Raw genomic sequence first — 6,000 nt, 5'->3', positions numbered from 1 at the left:
TCTTCTAACATAGATGGATTTGTAAGTCATTCCAGGGGCCGCAGACATTTCTGGTAGACTTACAACGGCTGGTGTGTTGATGACTTACTTACATCCACTGAAGTGGCTGACACCATACCATCAAAGCCCATGCATTTAGTAGAAAATGTTTTGCATAGCTGTCCACTGTAGTGACCACTATGTGTGAGAGGGCTAACAGAAGGTTTACACTCATGAAAATGTGATCATATAACCATTCTAAAGCAGGATCAGTCGGCCATTATCGGCCGGGCCGATTATCGGTGCCGATATTCGACATTTTGACGCATATCGGCATCGGCCTAATAAAACTTCAGGAAGTTATTTATTTATTTATTTAAATTTTCAGTTAACTTTATAAGAGATGCTGACCCTGGGAACTCCCTGCGCTTTTTGTTTGTTTGTTTAATAAACATATGCTTAAAGGCATTTAAACAAAGTTAAGTGTTGGAGTTTGTATTATTCAAAATTTTGACGCCAATATTTTCACTTTTACTGCAAATGAATATCGGCTCCAAATATCGGTTATCGGCCTCCTTGACTACTAATAATCGGTATCGGTATCGGCCCTGAAAAAACCACATCGGTCTATCTCTACTAAAGATCACTCATACCGTGGAGAGATACTACTGGAAAGGCCTCACAGGGAAGAGACTCCTGAAAATAAAACAGTTGTTCTTGTACCTGTGTCAATATGCAGGTGCAGAAATGTAAAAAAATATGTTTTCATTAACATGCTTTTATTTTATATTCCGCTTTTATTCTTCAAATGTACCTGCTGTGTCTGACCCGTCAGAAGACGACTGCTGCACATAAAGCTATAGATGAGTTGTTTCTCTATTTAGTCACTGGTTTTAAACTGCTAGGTCTTATAATAATAATAATGAATAATAGTAATAAAGGGATATCTTGAGTCTTTTTCTGTCTCATGTTTCTCAGTTGTTTCTAACCGTGCTTTCATTTAAACTTCAGCACTGTGACGTTGTAAGAAGACAGGGATTGTCACTGGAGAACCACTGTGCATCGCTTCAACCTGCTCCTTGTCTCCGTCTGCGTGTTCCAGAAATACATCCCCGGACCCAAAGGATCCCTACCTAAGTGACTTTTTTTCCTGTTGACCACAAAGCTATCAATATGTCTGCCTCCTGACACCGGCCGCTCTCTCTGCGGACACGGAGGCCGGAGTCTGAATGCTGACTGCTGCTCGCTGCACAGCGCTCCTGGACCTCTTCCAGGACACTCCATTGTAATACAGTTATTTTTAGACAAGCCGACGCAAATAAATATTTATAGTTGTTTGCAGGTCAGGGGTCCCAATGAACCGCAGGGTGGATGGGAGTGAGTAAACTCCAGTGTGTAAGCATATATGAGGGTTCAATAAAGCAGGGCAGGAGTAAAGTGATGGGCTTGAGCTGAGATATTTTAAGCCTGGCTTTTATTTTGAAAGAGAAAAAACACGTAAGACTTAAAAATTAACGTTGAGATCATTTCTATCAAGTCTAATTCTGCTGAGGCTTCAAAATAACTAAAGTGGAGAGTTTCCTGGTGCCTGCTTTGCAAAGTGGTGTTCAGCTTTGTACTCACACTTTCCCCTGTGATAATAGCGCCGCCGCTGATCGCTGTTACATTAAACCTCAGTCTGAATGGAGACGCGTGTCACTGGAAATGATTACACTTGTCACTTCCCTCCACTTCCGACCAAATTTATCCTTCAGATTTCTATGCAGAGAGACGGGAGTGACCTAGACAAAGCCTTGGCTCGGGCCGATGAAGGAGTAGCCCCAGAAGGGAAAATTTAAGGTTCAAGGAAATGAAGAGAAAGCCGAAGGAGCCAAAACGGTGATTGAATGGTAACATTTTCCTGTGGTCTCCCTCAGTGACCAGAAATTTGGACAGAATGCGGGGGAATATTGTGTTTCCGTCATTGTTCGTCTAGCATCATTTTGAGTCTAAATATAGCTTATGTAGGGAAGGCTGGGGCCATACGTGCACGGAAACACACACACAGACAAACAGAGTCAGTGAGTCACTGTGTGCTTTTATTTTGTAATGGTGTTCCTATTTTTAGTCTGTCTACCTTTCAAAACAAAACAGAGACACAGACTTAAAATGCTGTTTTAATGCTAAATAACTGCAGTGATTTAAAGTAACTAATGTAAGAAGATTGTGCTCTTATTTGATATTTAAATTGACAAACTTTATATGAGATTAAATTATGAGAAATACCAAGTTATTAGTAAAAAGATGATTTACCGTAAGATTCAGTGTATAAGACACGCTTTCAATCATTTTTTTTCTTAATCTAAAAAGTGGGCTGTGTCCTATATACAGGTACAAAATGAGGTGTCGAAAATGCAGAGAGAGGTATGTGATTGTGTTAGGTTATTTAACCCAGACGATGGGTTTATGATCTAGCTAAAGTTGTCGGTTGTTCAGTGGTGACGTCACACCTCTGCATTAAACTGTTTCTAGGTCCAAGCCGCAACAACTTCTCCTATTTATAACACGCGGCAGTGCTCTTCCTGATGGATCCGTATCCCTAGATGCATTGCGTGCCAATTCAAACCAAACCAATGGCAGACTTTTAAACGGCAGAAAAATACACTTTAAAATGTAAAAGTTTTTGGGTTCAACTCAATCGAATAGCAAGTGTTACACATGTTTAAGAAAATGAAAAGGGCCCTTGAAGCAAATTATCTTTAAAATAATAGGTTACGCGACGTTAGTTATGCTAGCTATTTAGCCCGATTTAGGCGACAGGAGCGGCGTTTGGTGACGCGAGGGCAGACCAGACCGTTTCATTTCAATTCGGCTTTAACGGTCTACGCAGGCTATGAATGGAGCATCCTCCGTGGGCCGCCTCTTTCAAAGGCTGTAGCCCGTGGATTGGGACACAGCTAACGTTACTCTGGGCTGCCAGCTACCGCTAGCTACAGCACAGGATTGCAAACTCGACACGCTGAATAAAGATGGTAATGGCTGTAATTTGTGTGTGTGTGTTTTAAAGAAACTATATTGAAATAGTGTTAACTATTGTTAAGTGCGTCTTATTTTCCAGTGGGACTTATATTCTGGATTTTACGGCTCTTCAATGCAAAAATAAATACACTGAGAAATAAAGTAAATACACTGTGTGCAAAAACCAAAGGCTATGAACAAGTGCAATGATACAGAAGTTGAGTAGGTTCTGTTATTTATCATGTAAAAGGCTGTCATCAGAGTGTGCGAGCGGTCAGACAGTACAGAGAATACAAAGAAGTCGATTCTAATTTCTTAAAGTGACGGTGCACACCTCCGTCTGCGGGACCATGTGATCCTTAATGGAGCAGACTCAGACAGAACATTTTGTCCTGCGTCTGCCCCAAGTTCCTGACCGAAGACAAAATAATATGTTGCTCTGCCCATTCCGCTTTTAAAAACCACATCAATATTTGCCATTGCAGTAAAATGTCCCACAACAATTAGCAGTCTGTAGTTTCCGCCGCCAAAATAAAAGCTCATTCTGACCTTCCTAACGAATCATACGTCTGTCAAGGCCGAACAAATAACCGCGCTTCTCAAACACTTGTCATCATCGCTCATCAGCATCGTGATTGTTGAGGAGGACCGATCAGAGGGAATGTCCACATACATCCAGCGGCCTCTGATGTGACAGCGAGGGTTTATGGGATGGCGACACGAGAGCCCCGCCCCGCTTCACCTTGACCCCGCCGCTCCCTGCTTCCACCGCCACCACTCTCTCTGGCCTGACCTCGTCATCCCGGGGCCTCTGGCCTCGCCTCTGACGGCTGAGTTATTACCATAATTACCCAGTAGGCATTGCAGGGAGCGGCCGCGTGGCAGAGGCCGCCCATGTTTAACAGAATATTTGGGTGTTTTATCGACTTTAACTCGGCCCCGGGGGCAGGCGAGAGGGGGCACGGATGATAAGAAAACCACTCATGTGGGAAATGAAGAGGACCGTTTCACAGACGGAACCAAGAAGGGGATGAAATATACGCTTAATGCAGCAGTGGCCAGCGCACATATGTCATATATCCTGCAGGACAAGGTGTAAATATGCTCATATATTCAGGCCGTGTCCAACAGAAGGACTTGGGTCGGGATGACAACCATCTAAAAATGAACTTTAAACCTTTAATAATGGAAAAAAGGATGTGCATTGCTTTGTCTCGACATCAATAATGTCATGTCCTGAGGTGGAACGGAGGCAGATATAAAAACATGATATATGTTGTTTATAATTCACAGCAGGGGTCTTCAAATCGGCAGACTGAGGGGTTCAGTTTGGGGGAAATTTACAGTTTGTCTTTTAATGTTTTTGTACAAACTTACAGAAAGCTCTTTTTTTTTGTCTTCATAAAATTGCGTATTTGTAGTCTGTGGGATCAAACAGATACGCTGCTTAAAAAGGGAGTTCATCACACAGTCAGAGTGAGCACAGGGTCACACAAAGGAGAAACTCAAACTTCATCTTAAAGGAAAATCATGTTTCTTCCTTTCTTAATGAAAAGTATTAAACACAGTGTTTCAGGTGTTTCAGGTGTTTGAGTTACATTCTTTAAGAAAGCTCTTTATAATCCATGTATATACTGTAACGTCTACCCAGCCAGGAGGCCATGCATATTCATACAGCCAGAGTGAAGAGTACAGCCCGGGCCTGCCACACACAGGGCACAGAGGTCATTGGCCTCACGCCAACAACGCACAGAGACAAAGATTGTGTAGAGTGAGCGCTCACTGCGATTCGTATTTACTCTAAAAAGCTCAGTTAAACCCACACAGAGAAATATACCAACACACACACACACACACACATACACACACGCCCTCGCCGGCTCAGAAAGGTCAACGCATTATCATTCCAATACACACCGTATCCACGCTTTCCTCGTCCTATAGAGCCACCCATCAAACATGTCCAAGATGGCGCTCAGCCGTGTGTGCCCGTGTCTTATTATGCAGACCCATCTGTGTGGGGTCAAAGGTCATGGCCGGGCCTGGCAGGGGCTACAGGTGAGCAGATGAGAACAGTAGGGGCTCGGTTTAATTTAGCTAAGCGCTACGGGACGCGCCGCGCTCCCGTACCCGGGAAGGACGAGTTGAACTTTTCACACAGCGCCTCAGACTCATCACTTCAACGGGCGGAAAGTCGAGGAAAAATGAGTAATAGAGTCTTTTGACACGAAATGTGTTTCTTTGTGGCGGAGTTGTTTTTTTATTTTGTGTGCGACTTGTTCGAGCAAAGACAGACGAGCACATAAACACACAAATCTAAATACACACAGGGCTGTCACCAAGTCTCTGTTTTTACCTCCCTTTCTTTCTCTTTTCCCCTCCGCATGACACACATCCAAACACACAACACACACAGACTTATTGAAAGAAGATGACTGTCAGCAGTGTGTCCGTGTGTGTGTGTGTTTGTGCGCGCGCACGTGTGTGTGTACTAGTGCGAGGGTGTGAGGGAGAAAATCCCTAATCTGGCATGGAGCAGCTTCCTGTCTAGACTCTGCATGAGGAGGCCAGCACTAACCTGGCCGGTGCTGCGAGTGTGTGTGTGTGTGTGGGTGTGTGAATGCATACATGCCCACTGTGTGTGTGTGTGTGCATGCTACTAATGTATGTGTGAGCACAAACCCACATCATGCCTGCGTCATAGAGGGAGAGAGAGAAAGTAGCTGCGCATTATCGTAGCACTCCGATCCGAACACAAACACTCACCTCTGGCCTGCGTATCTACTGTCCGTGTCTGTTTCTAATTGGACACCTTCCAGTAAAGCTCCTTTTTGTGTTCTCTGTTATTTTGACACTTTCTCTGCCACGTGTGCCAACGCTGCGGCCATTCCAAGAGCCAATTTCCTCATTATCCAAGTTGCAGCACTTACGGGAATACAGAGGTGGGGGTGTGGAGGGTTAAAGTTGGAGGGAAGTGGAAAAAAGGCCTGATGTGGTTTTGTCTAAAAATTCCAAACGAGAAGC

Source organism: Semicossyphus pulcher, unplaced genomic scaffold (assembly GCF_022749685.1).
Source record: "Semicossyphus pulcher isolate SPU_LCO1_2020_fin unplaced genomic scaffold, fSemPul1.0.p SCAF_11, whole genome shotgun sequence".
Taxonomy (NCBI): domain Eukaryota; kingdom Metazoa; phylum Chordata; class Actinopteri; order Labriformes; family Labridae; genus Semicossyphus; species Semicossyphus pulcher.
Note: the sequence above shows the minus strand (reverse complement) of the source record.